This window comes from Cyprinus carpio, chromosome B16, assembly GCF_018340385.1.
Source record: "Cyprinus carpio isolate SPL01 chromosome B16, ASM1834038v1, whole genome shotgun sequence".
NCBI classification, from domain to species: domain Eukaryota; kingdom Metazoa; phylum Chordata; class Actinopteri; order Cypriniformes; family Cyprinidae; genus Cyprinus; species Cyprinus carpio.
In genome coordinates, this window is record NC_056612.1 from 24,685,433 (window position 1) to 24,701,997 (window position 16,565).

General features: G+C 34.6%; 1 long non-coding RNA gene across 1 annotated transcript; it reads left to right on the forward strand.

The window, feature by feature from the left end:
* Positions 1–1,667: 1,667 nt before the first annotated feature.
* On the forward strand, positions 1,668–16,382 carry LOC122134229. Its single transcript, XR_006156762.1, has 3 exons — positions 1,668–1,739; positions 5,585–5,646; positions 11,490–16,382. It is a non-coding gene; the product is annotated as an uncharacterized LOC122134229 (long non-coding RNA).
* The last annotated feature ends 183 nt before the right edge of the window (positions 16,383–16,565 follow it).

A 16,565-nucleotide genomic window follows, 5' to 3' on the forward strand; every position in this document is an offset into this window, starting at 1 on the left:
AATGTGCAAGCGTTATCACAGCATAAAATACAAAATGGGCTTCATTTGCTTTATGCAAAATACAGTTTACTTTATTTTTTTTGATTTAGAGGTGAAATATGATCTGGATTTGTTTTCACCTTTACAGATAAATATTAAAACAACAAACCATAGTTTCAGTGTTATGTTTCATGTGCAATGCCAAGATGATGCAGTATAAAATATTAAACATGAGGTAAGTGAGTTGTTATAAATATCTTATTTTGTGTGGTGCTGTTTGTGAAATAAACATAGAGATATGAATTATAGATCAAGAAACATAAACACTTGAGTTAATTTAGGACTAAATTCTTAGAAAATCTTTTTTTGCAATGTGTTGTTGATATAAACAATAACTGTGGAATGTTTGCACTGACAAAGAGCCTTTTTTAAGTCTTTTTGTTTTTCATTGTTAGCCTTTCAAATATCGATGTATAAAAATGAGTGTATTATTAAAGATTCTGAAACCAATAACAAACATTCTTTGAAAAGCTATTTATTCAGAAATAGAGTATAGATAATATATATTCTGTATATAAGATATATATATAGTTAATTCTTGTATGCCTTGATACTGTAGCAATGTTAACTAGCACAATGAAGTTTTACTAACGATTCCTTCTCATGACCCTTCTGACCTCTTCTGTGTCTTACCCCATGACCCTTTATCTGACCTTTGTTAATAAAAATAAATAAATAAATAAAAAATAAAAAAAATTACATTGTTGTGAAAGACCTGAGTGGACTTGAAATTAAAATGGATGATTCTGTATTTTTTAGAAGTCCTGAAACACTTATTTTGTCTTTTAATTTTGTTTGTTTTTGCTGTTGTTTTTTATTTGATTTTGTACACGCATATATGTGCATTTATCAATGGAATAAAATATCCAATCACATTGTTTTAAACCTAAACTGTGCAATTCATTATTTACTTATATGCTTAAGACTAGAATAAGTCATCGTGCAAATAAATAAATGTACCATTTCATATCAGTATACATTAAAAAAATGAAACCTTTCATGTTTAAACCAAATGCATGCATTTTATGTCAGTTGTCATGTCATGCACTCATATTGTCTTGTCAACATATATCAAATCAAACATCACACGACACATCATTACTTACAAAGCTGTTGTTCAGTTGATAATCACACCAGTTTTGGTCCTGTTAAAGTGGTTTGTTCTGCCTAGAAACAGTATCTGATGCGATTTCCAGAGAGTTGTGAAATGCTCATGTGGGGATATGAAAACATCCCTGTTTGTGTATGAACCAAACGTCACTTTGGTGCACGCTGGCGGCTACTTCAATGGCGTGTAATTGCTGAAATAAGCTGCCAGTAAGAGCGGCAGGCATCGTTAGAAGCCATACAACGTGGCCCATTTTCATTTATCCGCTCCCTTATTCCCATGGGATGATGGAAATATGTCATTATATGACATAATGTGACATGTTTTTGATGGAATTTCTCACAGTAGGCTTTCCAGATTGGACCAAATCAGCCAAACTACTACAGTTTATACCACAATCAAAGCTTTTATCGATGATATTTCTGGCTGATGAACACTTCTGTCTGATCTCAATAATGCCTGTGTGCTTTGGAACTAATAATGTCTTTCTCTCTCCTTCGCTTCCTTGTTTTCCATGAAGCTCATGGCTGTGGAAGACGAGCTGAGGGGAGGGGTGATGCCTGAGCAAAAACCCAGGATGTTCGCAGACCAGGTCTGTCTTCTCCTTCTGGATCTCTCCTGGACTGTTCTGTCCGTTGTTTGCGTGTCTGTTCTTCTGTGTTTATGTTGGAATGTCTTTGCTCGTTTGCTCTGCCTGTCTGAATGCTTTAAGAGACTGATTTCCATCACTGATGTCATGATTTGTAGGTCAGAACTCACAGATTTGATCCACTTGAGGAACAGTAGCACTGAATTCTGATGATGATGCTAAAACTGATGAAGGATTTATTGCTCAGAGGAGACTAAAAGGGGTCATGTCAAGAGGAATCAACTTTTTCTTTTCCTTGAGAAGAATTTAAAACTGGAACTTTTAAGTCTTCTTAATTCGAAAAACTGTTTTATATTATTATATACTAATGTTCAAAAGTTTGGACTCTAAGTCTCTTATGCTCACCAAGGATGCATTTATTTGTTAAAAAAAAAAATTAATAAGAAAAAATAATACAAAAAAAAAATAGTTCAGAGATATTGGGAAATATTAAAATATTATTACAATTTAAAACTACTTTTTTATATTTTAATATATTTTGAAGTTTAATTTATTCCTGTGATGCAAAGCTGAATTTTCAGCATCATTACTCCAGTCTTCAGTGTCCGTGATCACTCAGAAATCATTCTAATATGCTGATTTACTGCTCACAAAACATTTCTGATTATTAACACTGTTTAAAAAGTTTTTTCATGATTCTTTGATAAATAGAAAATTCAAAAACTGCTTTCATTCAAAAAATAAATATTTTGTAACATTATAAATGTCTTCAGTGCTCGTTTTGATCAGTTTAATGCATCCTTGCTGAATGAAATTATTAATTTATATAAAAAAGAATAATAATACAAACATTAAAACTTACTAGCCCCAAAAGTTGAAATAATTTAATAATAAAAATATCTATATGAGATATGACCCCTATAATAGTGTTCTTAATTATGTTTTTTTTAAAAGTAGGTATGTGCTGTCAAATTATTAATCGCGATTAATCACATCCAAAATAAAAGTTTTTGTTTACATAATATATGTGGGTGTACTGTGTATATTTATTATGTATATATAAAGACATACACATACAGTATATATTTTAAAAAATATATTTACATGTATATATTTCTATTCATATAATTCATATAATTTCTATTCATCTATTCATATTCTTTTATATATAAATATATTTAATATATAAACATTACATATTTTTCTTAAATATATACATGCATGCGTTTGTATTTATATATACTTATACACACATATATTATCTGAACAAAACTTTTATTTTGGATGCGATTAATCGTGATTAATCGTTTGACAGCACTAGTATTAATTATTAGTATTAACGAGACACTGTTGCGATTTCTTCTGAAACTCTCTTTTGACTCTTAGGGTCTTTTTTTTTGCTCTCCATTCAGTCCTATTGCTGTCTAGGTGAAACATTTGCGATATTATTGAAATATTTCCAATGGGATAGTTCAAAAAGTACAAATACTTCAATACATAATTGGATAATTTGTGCGTTTTTGAAGCATCATTTGCTCAGTGTTGCTTTACCTCGAGTGGAAAGATATTTAGCTATGCATTAAACTCCAGTACCTCCTGTAGGGATGTCAAATGCTTCATGTTTCTTTCCATGCATCATCCCTCGCTTCTTTTATATGCTTTGATTTGTCATAAATGGTGCATCGCTGTACTGTATGTTACAACAAACACCAAATTCTCAGCAGTTCCAGTCTGTGCACACGTCACTCGACCGCTCTGAGCAAATGCTCCAGCAGGATCTAAATCGACTTCCGATGTGACTTTGAAAAGGAGAAAATCAATAATCCTGTTTCTGACAAGATAAGATAAGATAAAAAGTGTGAGCTGCTGCACGTATAGCTGAGGGATCAGGAAAGCTGCTGAGTGGACAGAACCGCAGACAGACGTTCAGCGCAGTCAGCACAGATTCTCCTGCAGAATACAATTAGCGTGTGAAAGAAAAGCTCAGGTGGGCATCAGAAGATGTTCGGAAGAGGCGAGACTGCAGGGGTTCCGGAAGGAAACATATTTAACATCCATTTTACGCATTTAGATTGCCCAAAAGTTGGGGTGGGGGGGGTGTTCTGTCTGGGCATTATAACATTCTGATGTACTTCATATAAATTAAATCATAAACATTTAAAATTATTAATAATATAATGTTATTAATTTACATAATAATGTAAATAAAGCTTTTTTAATTAAAAGTATGTACATATACATATTACATATTTATATCTATATTTACTTCATAATAAACGTAATTTAAATAATTGTTATATATATATATATATATATAATATATATATATATATATATATATATATATATATATATATATATATATATATATATATATATATATATATATGATTTTAAAATATGTCTCTTATGTTAACCATTATGTTAACTGCATTATTTGATCAGTAAAAGCTGTAATAATGTGAAATATTATAACTAATTAAAATGTTTTCTATTTTATTATGTAATATGTATATTAAAATATATTAAATGTTATACAATTATTATTTATTATTTTTAAATATATTTATTATATAATATACAATAATATATTATAAAATTATATTTTATTTATATAATTTTATTATTTAATCAAATATATATATATATATATATATATATATATATATATATATATATATATATATATATATATATATATATATTTATATATCATAAAATAATTATTTTATATTGCAATATATAATTGTATATATTAAATATAACTTATTTCTGATTTAATTGGTATTGGTTTTGGTGCTCAATTATTATTAATGGTTTTTATTATTATCAATGTTGAAAACTTTTTTCCTGCATTTTCTGCATGTTTTTTCTGCATCATGTGACACTGAAAACTGGCAGAAAATTCACCTTTGCATCACAGAAATAAATGACATTTTAAAATATATTAAAATAGAAAACAGTTATTTTAAATAGTAATAATATTTCACAGGATTATCATTTTTAACTGTAGTTTTGATTAAATCTATGCAGCCTTGATGAGCGTAAGAGACTTCTTTCAAAAACATTACAAAATCTTAATTCTTCCAAACTTCTGACTGGTAGTGTAAAATATTATATATATATATATATATATATATATATATATATATATATATATATATATCTATATATATATATATATATATATATATATAATCTCATGTATATTATATCACTAAAACTGATCATATTCTCTTCCAAAGCCACTCTGATTTCAGCAAGAGAGAAGTTTGTGTTTGTAAAGCGCCCTGGTTTTGAACTGTCCCGTAGTTTTTAATGATGCGTCTCTGTCAGTTCTGTGTTTGCTCATGTGCTTGGCAGACGTTCACAAGCTGTTGTGTTTGTTTTTGTTCTGCCGTTTTTCCCGCCACTATTATTACGTCAGGTGCATTGAGCCAGTAGCATGTCCCTGTTCGCAGATTACTGGGATTTTGAGAGCTGAAGAATTACTCTGTTGTACTTGTAGAGAAGAGTTTTGTCTAGCTTGTAGCTGCATGTTGGCTGCAAAATCATTACAATGACCAATATGGCACTGAGAGCTTCAGCACAGATTTTGTTTGCCCTTGATTTATGTGGTGAGGATTGTGTGTGTATTTTGGTGGATATTTAAATGTTTGTCTGGGAATTTGTATATATTTTTGTGTGAGTGCGTGCGTATGTCCACATGCATGCCGATCCCGTCTCACGGACACACGCTCCCTTTGCCTGCTGGGATTGATGCACAGGCCCACACCCTCACATACACATGATTCTCTCCTCTCCTCTTCTCCTGTCATGTGTTGATGAGATACGGTGATTTCTCTTAGGGGAGGCGGCAGTCCATCCTAGTGCAGCCCCGCCTTGCACCCGTCCCACTGCGAATGCACAGGTAACGACTCACCTGACTGTGACCCGCCCACTCCACCTCTGTCTCCTCCCACATCCACTGTATGTACCCTTGACTCGTCCACATACACACACACCACACCTCGCCTGCACAAAGTCATATGCACCCGTACGTCCCAGCCAGAGTCAATTAAACTAGAATAAATGTTGGCTTGTTCAAATCTGAGGGAAAAAACAACCTTAGTTGATGTAAGGCTTGTAGTTTGAGAAGTTCGTAAAGAGACTTGAAGGTTCAGACAGACAGATGTACAGATAAATAGATGTACAAACAGTCTAGAGTGATAGATAGATAGATAGACAGACAGACAGACAGACAGACAGATAGATAGATAGATAGATAGATAGAAAAAAAAAAAAAAAAATAGACAGAAAGAGAGATAGATAGATAGATAGATAGATAGATAGATAGATAGATAGATAGATAGATAGATAGATAGAGAAGGACGGAAGGACAGACAGACAGATAGATAAATAGATAGATATATAGATGATGGATGGATGGATGGATGGATGGATAGACAGACAGACAGATGTTAATTTTGTGTTGTCAAATTGTTTGTAAAGCTGACTTCATTAATACATAGCAAGAAATTAAACGAACAATTCTGTTGATATACAGTGAGACATTCTGCCAAATATTCTCCCACAGCTCTGTCTCAATCCACAGTGTTTGTTGTTCATCTTAAAATTATCTTAAGTAAATATGACATTCCACATAAACTTAAGATAATTTCAAACTTCTCACACTCTGTAAAAATACTTAGTTTGGAATTTAGTGTAAAAATATCTGGAGGAAAAAACAGCTCAGTGTGGCTGCATTATTCCTAAAAAAGTAATACATTATGTTTTGATTACTTTTTATGGAAAGTAATGCATTAGCTAGTTTTTTGTTCTCTTGCTCAAGCAAAAAGTCCATTCAAAATTAAGCAATACTGATAAATGTAATAATGACAGCATTTTGATGAGTGCATTATCAAATGCTGAGTATCCTGAAAGTCATTTTGCTGCCACGTCCTGTTTCAAAGAGATGCTGTTTTTGGGGAGTTTGTTTGTTTGATTGTTTTTCAGGAGGCTTCAACTCACATCCATGCAAAATCTCATAATTTCAGCATAATCTGACACTACATAGAGGTACGCAGGGCATATGGCTCAGTGCAAGGCGCAGGACTTCTCATCACCATGTCCATTCTATCGACATCATCACCATTGCACTCTGAAACAGATGATGATGAATTCTGGGAAATCTCCGTATCTTTCTCTGCGCCACCCTGATGGGGGTCAGGGGTGGGTTATCAGCGTGCATGAGATCCTGGATGAATGTGAGTCTACGTAGTATGTGTTCATGCTTTTGTTGCAGTGTTAAGAGAGCTTCTGGTGGTTTGGAAATACTTGTGTAGAAATTTGTGCATTGAGTGGCGTGTAGCTGTATCGCTAGTTTGTTGCATAGAAATGTAATGTTCATGGTTGTGTTAATAACTCATTTTATGCACTGTTTCTTTTGGGTAAATGAAGACATGCAACAACGTTCATGTGACGTGAGAGGCCGATTGAAAATGAAAGGTGAATGTATGTGGTGCTGCTCAATGTGTTTGTGATTATGTTCGCTGCAGGTGATGTTTTATTGGTTTCTGGGTCCTAAAGAGCTGTAGAAACACAGAAACACTTTTGAACCTAAATTATCTGACAGACCAGTTTAACCGGGACATCGATTTGACCACCCAAAGAAAAGCAATGGTTCCAGACGAAAGTGACTGTCGTATGAGTTGCAGTTCTGACAGAGATGCACCCTTTGCTCCTGTTGTCGTCATCACTTGTCTTTCTGTTTAGTGTTGCAACTAGATCCAAACCTCCGTTCCCCAACTCTAAATCCATATTCATTCTCAAATACTAGGTTCTGATTGAGAAGAGAAACAAATTGCACCAAAACTGAGTCAGACTGGCTTATGTTAGCAAAGCTAGCCACTTCGCTAATGTAACAGTCTGGAACCAAAGCAAATTTCTTGGTGTTAAAAACATAGAACCCATTAAAGTTGAGCCCTTCACTTTTAATTCTTGTAAAACATGAATAACAGGTGAGTATATTTAGTATGGTAAACGTATTAGCAAAAAAATGTAAAGTGCAAATGTTGTCGTCATGTTGTTTTGTTGAATTTTTGATGCATTATCCTCAGGTTTAACTTTAGGTTGATTTAACACCAATGTTTCCGCCCCAATGCAGACTTCACTGAAAAGGACTGATCATGATGAAAAACACACTGAACATGATTTAGATATAAAATGAGCTGAGGCAGCTTTTGGCACTGCACTGCGCCTCTGTAGGCGGATAAGAGCTAAATAAAAACAGTGTCTCCACTATTTGTGAATAAGGGCTAAGCCACACATGACAAAAAGTCTGAAAGGCAAAATTCTTTGTGTGTGTGGCAGAGATGGGCTTGAGGGTGTTTTCACACTGGAGTTTGCTAATAATGTATTAGCCAAAAATATACATATTTAAGTATATAATTCAATAACTTGATTATAAAATATTCAAATGTATAGAGATATATTCATTGAGAGTAGGGATGTAACGATTAACTGTGAGCCAGTTGAAAATCGATTAAAATATGTGACCATTCAAATCGGTTGAGATGCTAAACAAATCGCGATTGATTTAGGTGTACTGTAGGAGTTTATATGAATGCATGTCTGAGGGGAACTTACTGTCTTTCGAAAAGTTTAGATGTTATTTTTTTTTTCATCTTGCCTCTGTATAATTCATATTAAAGTTCATAAGTGCAGCACTGCTTCGTTTACAGCAGAAACCAAGGAAACGCTTTAAGTGCCACCTGCTGGCAGAGAGTGAATCTGCGTCTCGTTAAGTTCATACGCTGTTATATGCAGATATTGTTATGTATAGTTTCACAAAACTGTCAAACCATTCTGTTTTTGCTTCAAAATTTCAAAATTATACAGTCTAATTTAGATTAAAACTCATGTTGCATGTATGCAGCATCTTTGTTTGGATCATGATTAAAATGCATTGGTTGCCTCTAATTTTAAATGGAAAGAGCACAGACAAAGCCTTATTTTGTTCATATGAAGAGATTTATTTTATTTGTGTTATTTATTTGATTTGGGGCTTGTTTTAAAATTTCAATTTAGTTTTGTTATTTACATTTACATTCTGTTTAAATGTTGTCATTTAGCAGACACTTTTATCCAAACTACTTACAAATGAGGACAATAGAAGCAATCAAAACCAACAAAAGAGCAATAATATGCAAGGGCTATATTAGTATATTATTATAGTTATATAACACAAACAGTTCATTCAAAACACACAATTCACTCAGTACTGGATATACGAGTGATTCATTGAATCATTCACTTAATCATTAAGGAACAAAATCTGTTGCTGTGTGTTATGTGCTTTGTTTGTGAAGCAAAAACAGACAAATATCTGTTAATATTGTCTTTTACTTATAATTGTGATGCAAAACAGCAATTATTTATCGAAAAACAGCATTCTTCCTTGTGTGATATTGCTTAAATGACAACCGCACATGGTATGTTTTGAAAGATTTATAAAAAAATAATTATGTGAACATACCCAATTTGTACTTGTAAATGCTTATCTTGGATAATCGGTTATGACGTTATACCACATTTAGAAACTGAATTATACAGTTACTACGGTTACGCTGAATTGAGTGTGAAAACTCCCTGAAATTCAAAATAGTGGATTTGAAACTGTTTGGTTTAAACTGATTTTTGATATAAAATATAAATTTTATATATAATCATGCAATATAATACAAATTTGGTATGAAATATTTGTAAGATAGTAGATAGGTTGCAACTTGATTTGTTGTACAACTCTGTACAACTTTCATCTGTACCGATGACAGAATAAAGTTTATTTTCAAGCTGTTTTAAATTAGAACTAACTTGGCTAACAGCCTGCAGTTCTTATTTTTACAGATATAAACAATGCATGATTTGTTCCCTAGAGTCCTTTGGACTAGCATAATACTGTCAAGCACATGTGTTGTAAATACAAACTGTCACAACAGTTAACTAAAAGCACTTACATTTCACATAAATATTCATTCTCACTTTCTGTGTTCTTTATACAGTTGATCACACTGTTGCATCAGTTGCATGCTTGCATGCTTAGTAGAAGTCTCTTTTACTGCACTCAGACACTGTTGTGGCAGCTGTCCTTTTAATAAAGGGGTCATATCATGAGCAATCAGATTTTTTGAGAAAAAATAGTTATGCCCTGATGTAATGATTGACAGGTGGGAATTTTAAAATGTTAATGCAATTGCATCGGAAAGTATTTTCAAGTTGCATTAATATGTTAAAAATATCCCTCCATTTTAGGATAGAAGTTTAGGGTCAGTAAGATGTTCTTTAAAGAAGTTTTTTATGCTCACCAAGGCTGCATTTACTTGATCAAAAATACAGTAATGACAGTAATATTATAAAATATGATTGCAATTTAAAATAGCCATAATATAATTAATTTAATATATTTTAAATGTAATTTATTCCTGTGATGCAAAGCTGAATTCTCAGCATCACTACTTCAGTCTTCAGTCTCATAATCCTTCAGAAATCATTCAAATATGTTAATTTTGGTGCTCAAGAAAGATTTCTTATTATTAGCCATGTTGAAAAGACATGTATGCAAGAAACTGTGATGCATTTTTTTCAGGATGCTTTCTGAATAAGTCTTTACTGACACCTTTGATCGATTTTATGCATCCTTGCTGAATAAAAGTAATATTGTTTGTTCTTTTTAACAGAATAAGTTATAATGTAGGAAATGGCAAATTTCATTTCTGAATTAGATTTTTTTTTAATTTTGTACCAAATATGGGTATTGGATATGTACATTCAAATATGCTAATACATTGCCACTATATATTTCGTCCCCTTGAAATTATAAGGTTCTATCTGTAATTCCGAGTAGTTTTGAGATATTGAGCTTCAAAGTTTTTGCATTCCATTCGACAGTATCGATAGAACCTTTTTGTTTTTTAAATAAAAAGTCCCAAAATATACACAACACTTAAAAATCTATCACATAATGTAAATAGGTTGTCACATAATTTTGACAAAAATGTCAGATGGAACCATATAATTCCAAGGGGATGATTTAACAACTGAAGAAAACCACCTTTATGCTTCCATAAGGAAGAGGATGGAAAATATCATATGACTCAATAAAAAATGAAACATATTTTTGGTCAAAAAAAAGGTTAAAAAAAAATAAAATGTATGATACGATCCCTTTAATGCAAAAATAACCTCAATGAATAGTGTTCTTCTAATTTAAAATCATATATTGAGGATATTTACCAAAGATAATCCATTAACCAGGGCTTGTATCGTTCTGTGTCACTGTTTTTGACAAGCACTCTGGCCTTCTGCAGTGCAACCTCACAAAAACACACGTGTGTCAACAGCAGATTTCTAACTCCCTCCTCATCCCTCTTTCTTTCTTTTCTTTGTGTCTATCCCTCTTTCCCTGAGCGATTCTATGGATATTTCTCATTCCTCTGCTATGCGACTCATGCCTCTGTTTTATTCCTCCTTTACTGCTCTTCCAATCCCTCGTCACCTCAAATCTCTCTTTCTCACTCTGACCCCGTGACCTCCATTTGCTTTGATCTTCCTATTCTGTACTTCCCTATCGATCTTCTTGCCATGGGAACTTCTCTCTTTCGCATTCCATTCGCTGATTTTTTTGTGGAATCTTCATCCCTCCATCATTCCATCCCTCCTCCTGCTCTCTCTCTTCTCCTTCCCTTTCCTCTCTCTCTCTCTCTGTCTCGCTAGGAAAAGCAGCTTTCCGCCTTGGGTTCAGCAGACCCCAGTGTGAGTTTTGGAGGAGAATTGACCAGTGCTCCCGGAGTTGTTGGAGTCTCCCAATCGGACAAATCCTCCACCTGATCCCCCCTGAATGGAATCTTGTCCTTCCCGTTAGCCTCCCCTCCTCATTCGCGTCCTCACGCACAACTCTGGCCAAACGGGGAACTCTCCGGCAACCAAAAATCAGCAACGGCATCGAGGGCAAGTTTGGAGGGGGAGCAGGTCAATAACAACGCTGACCAAATCCGAGAAAATCTTTAGGAATTCCGAAGAAAAACTTCTTTGTCATCCGCATTGAAGGATGAAGCTTCAGCTGTTGTTTTATTTTGTGCATTAGACTGAGGACAAGTGGGAGGCGGGACACACCATTACTTACTCCATCCAAAACAAAAGGGCTCTCCATTGGATCCGATATGTTATTCCAAAATCACGTTTTCTTTGGATCAAAGTTAAAAGCCCTTTGCACATACAGTACCTCTGCCACCACAAGTCATCCAAACCACTGGAAAGTGCTCGGTTCAGGTTCCAGGTTTTTTGACTGAGCTCCCTCATATTGTGAAAAAAATTCCAAGAAGCTGGGAACAACCCCAGGAACGGTGGGCAAACAAACCATACGTACGTTTCAAAGTGTATAGAGGTCGAAATTTGACTGACGAACACATGCCAGCTTTGTTTTGGGGATTCTGTCATGTTGTCTGGCTTCCCTAGTGCCTTTCTGTATCTCCTGACAGGGTTTTCAAACAAACGCAAGAATAACGACAGCAGAATTGCAGAAATGTCTTCTCGAGATTGCTCACTTAGGAGAGACTGATGTGTTCTTCTGCCTCAATGTAATGTTGAAAATGTCAAGCTTTGGAATTCGACCGTGGCTTGGGTTTTTTGTGGACAATGTCTGGGAAGTGCTTGTGGTCTTTGAATTGCCTCACTAGACTGAACTTGTGCAATGTTTTCTCTTCTCAATCTCAGAACCTATGTGTATTTAACTGGTGCTATGGATTCTCAAAGCATTGCTCTGTCACATCACCGCCTCCCATTCTGTCATCATCCTAACTGTTCATATGTGTCTTCGTCCTCCCAATTATCTCCTTACAGGCCGATTTCTTTCAGTGTGTGTCTGCAGCGTGAGGTGAGCACGAGGTGATCTCTGTCAGGTCAAAAACCTTTTGTCTTTTTACTAAAACGAGATGCTAGGCCAGAATGCAGTTGTGGTCGTAAGGTATTTTTTATACAGAAATGTTTTCCTTAAAATTGACGTGATGTGAAGTGAGCTGATATTTCAAATAAGCAGAACTTTTTTGTGTTTTTTGGTCTTAAAGTCAACATGAAAGTAAATTTTAAAGCAACCAGTTTTCCCTCCAAAATGTGACATTTTTGAGTAAAATGGAAAGAATAGACTTTATTTTTTAAATTTTAGGAATTCATTGGATTGTATAAATGGGTGTTATATACTAGAATGCAGTCTGGTAGCTAAAAACAAAAGGGATTTGCGATGTTTTCTGAAAAAAGTAGTTTGTTAAAAGATAATAAAAAACAACCCTCTTTTTTTATATATATATAGAATAGCACGCACCAAATAATCATCAATAAGACGACTAAGATTGTAAAAAGTAGACAATGACTCGCACCAAATAATCATGACATTTGCATTCATGGAATTGGCAGATGCTTTTATGCAAAGCAACTTACATTTATCATTTGACACATTCTCTGGGAATCAAACCCATGACCTACTGTTTAAGCTCTGCTACAAAATTGTGAATAATAAGTTAAAACTAAACAGGGTCCGTTTTGTTTTCATGTTGACTTTAAAGTTGCTCAAGCATCTCTAAAGTAGTTTTTGGTGGTGTTGAATGGTCATTTCAGGGAAGTTCTTGTTAGATAACAGACTTGGTTTGTAAAAAATCAGATCTTATGTACTGTACAGAAATATTGCTAGCTATAATTCCTCATTTGAGTATCACTGCCATCTGATACTGATTGTATTCCTCATTGTTCACTACAGTTTTTGTTTTAGTGTTTTTTTTTTACGATTAATCGGTTCATTGTCATGTTTCTACAGACTCAAGACATTCACATGGCTTCAGTCATTCATTTCTAACCCAATTCATTGTTGATTGCCTTGTTGTCGCATTGTAAAATACCCAAGTTCTGTATGTAACACAGCTGAACCAATACAGCTGGCCTAGATGAGAGTGAGGAGATTTAAGTCGTAACTTCACAATAAAAACACTGAGCTGTACTGTAATATTTATAGGTTAGGAAGGCACTAGAGAGGAGAATGGACTGATTGCCATTTTAGCTTTTAAGAGCTTCGAGGGCTATCTTTAAGTGACTTCTACTCCATTTAGTAATAATAGCAGGCAATTTTATTTATGTCCCAAAAGCGGCTGAGAAAAAGTGGGATAACAGGGTTATCAGTTGATAAATGTGCCATGACATGAATATACCTCAGACGTAGAATCGAATGACTCAGGTAAACTTGCAATTGCCTCACAGTTTAACGCAAACTGGATAGAAAAAAATCATTTTAAGTTGAACTGCCTGTTTTGGCAGTTAGTCCATTTCTTCTCTGAGATTAGTAGCAGTGATTGGTCAGCGGCTCATCAAGCACCTCCTCTTTTCCCTGCATGTCCAGCCAATCACAAAGCTTCGTGGAGGACAATCTGGAACCTAATTGGAGGCCTCACCTTGGACATTCTTCTGGTTGGCCAGGTTTTAATTCCAGGGCGCTGTCACGCGATTCGGTTGGTTGACAGAGGAGAAACTGAGGCTTTGACCCAGTGCCAGAGCCGATCCAAAGAAAAAATATAGGTTCCCTTCCTCTGACGTGCCCTCTCTCTGATATAATTCGATATGATGACCGTTTGGGATGCTGTCAGACGGCTTCTGCGTGCCCCTTGATGGCACGAGAGATGACGTCACACGCAGCGCAGTGGTTCGTTGAGAGAGCTGGAGAGGTTCTGAGGATCAGATCAATCTCAAAGGTGCTGTTTTTTAGGTTCTTTACTAAATACATGTAGGATATTGAACAATCCTCTACTTCTTCTCATTATGATCTTCATATGCCACATTAGCTCTGCCTGTCATGCCTGCCTGTGTCTCAGTCATGTCTTTTTTTGGGGGGAAACTGAATACACACAGCCTTTTTCTTTCTTTTTTCTCAAGAGATGCTGATTTGTCCTTCAGCAGATTTGATAAGAGGCTGGAAATATCTGAACTTTTGTTTCCTGGTGGTTTTCTACATTTTGACTGGACCTCACCCAGATGATCACATATTTACATGCTGGTAATGTGAGACAAGAACTTGAAAAGTCTGAAAATAATCTTTTTTTTTTTTTTTTTTTGATCTGTGAATTTATGTGACAATCTCTTTGCAAAGCAAAATTGAAAACCTGTTATTTTACCTGCTCCCCCTTCCGGCACTTTGCTACGTCCCGGATCCTCACCAACTCCTTTGTATGTGAAAGAACGATGGATTCATTTACTTTTTAATTCTTTTTGGTTTTGCTGTGGAGTTCTTGTTTTTATGGACGACACCATTTGGATGTGGAATCCTCTTATTTTGAAATTTGGCTGTCGCACGTTTGTAGAATTGTGGGTAGTTTTGCGAAGCCAAGTTGCTGTTTTAAATTGAACTTTATTTCCTTGTTTGGATGCCATTGCCGGGCAACACGGACATTTCTCTGCTTCCTTTTTACACCACTAGACAAAAATATAAATGTTGAGAGATCATGCAGGTTAAATAATGTTGTGGGTGACTGTGTGTATATAGAGTGTGTGTACAGTCTTTATGTATATACTGGATGTATGGATGGTTATATAATATAAATATAAATATACATGTATTTTGTACATAAATATGTTTGTATATGCAGTGTACAGAATGTGTTCTTTTACACCGATTTCTCTTTTTCTCGACATGTGGAAAAAGAAAAAGCATAACAGAACTTTGTGGGAATGAAAACTCGCGTTGGCGACTCGTCGGCGGAGTTATTCGAAGCACTTTTCGCTCAGGCTGATTGTACCCAGTTTGAAACCTACAATGCATCGCCGTGAGTCCGCCACGCATTTTGCCAGTCTGAAGCTTGCACTCATTTTCTCACTGATAGAGGTGTTTTGTAACACATTCTGGGTGACAAAGCAATGCTTGTACATAAATATATAGGCTTAATACCTACCATATGTTTGCATATATCAGCTTTTCCAGACATGAGTCACCTGCTAATCTTTGCAGCTTTTGCATCTCCACAATGCAGTGCCGTGCATCAGATGAGGTTTTTTTGGTTTGCTGTAGAAGGTCGATCTCGTGAGAAGACGTCCCCATTTTACTCTGCTGATCTTTTGTATGGCCTGATGCTTTATTCCCTCGTTACTTGCCTAGCAACTCTTCCATGCAAGTAATCGCTTCTTTGTCCCCTGTAAATGAATGGAGTTCCCATGATGTGCCTCTTTCTAATAAACTTTAGTTGGTCTCTGTCAGCCATAAGCCAATCACAGTCATCTTTCTTGACAAGCCATAAGCCCCGCCCCTAAATTTCCATTTTTGAAAAGGGCAGACACTTGGGAATTTTATTTCTTTTTGTATATATTATATTAATAGCAAGAGTGGTATGTCAGAGTGCATTACCGATGTTTTTGGATTTGTTATGAATGTTGATATTCTGGTTATTGGATTATGATTATTATTGTAATAATATAATAACTGCTGTTATCATTTCATCATTCTTTAGTTTATTCAATACTGTTAAAGACTTTCATTTCTTTTTGAATAAATCGGAATTTATATTTTTCGGGTGGGCTAATTATAGAAATTAAATCAATTAAACAGATGAATAAAGAAATAAATTATTATTGAATTCATTTATGATTGTGAGAATGAGTTTTTTTTATCTATCTATCTATCTATCTATCTATCTATCTATCTATCTATCTATCTATCTATCTATCTATCTATCTATCTATCTATCTATCTATCTATCTATCTATCTATCTATCTATCTGTCTGTCTGGGAAAAAATAAAGTTGTGCCCTTTCAGTTGACAT